At 37.9% G+C, this 240-nt stretch overlaps 1 protein-coding gene across 1 annotated transcript in view; it reads right to left on the reverse strand.

Annotated features, from left to right (window-relative positions):
- The window catches only part of LOC107493462 (uncharacterized), a 19,172-nt gene that overhangs the window by 18,352 nt on the left and 580 nt on the right, over nt 1-240 (reverse strand). The window lies entirely within an intron of this gene.

Genomic DNA, 240 nt, shown 5'->3' on the forward strand with positions numbered 1-240 from the left:
AACGGTGAAACCCTTGCTTAAGCTTGCCATGGAAAGGAGTAAGAAGGATTGGATGAAGACAGTAGGAAAGCAGAGAGACGGAAGGGACCAGCATCTTCATACACTTATCTGAAATTCCTACCAATGAATTACATAAGTATCTCTATCTTTATCTTTATAGTTTTATTTGTATATCACCCATATCCATTTGAGTTTGCCTGACTAAGATTTACAAGGTGACCATAGCTTGCTTCATACCAA

Source organism: Arachis duranensis, chromosome 6 (assembly GCF_000817695.3).
Source record: "Arachis duranensis cultivar V14167 chromosome 6, aradu.V14167.gnm2.J7QH, whole genome shotgun sequence".
In the NCBI taxonomy this organism is placed as follows: Eukaryota; Viridiplantae; Streptophyta; class Magnoliopsida; order Fabales; family Fabaceae; genus Arachis; species Arachis duranensis.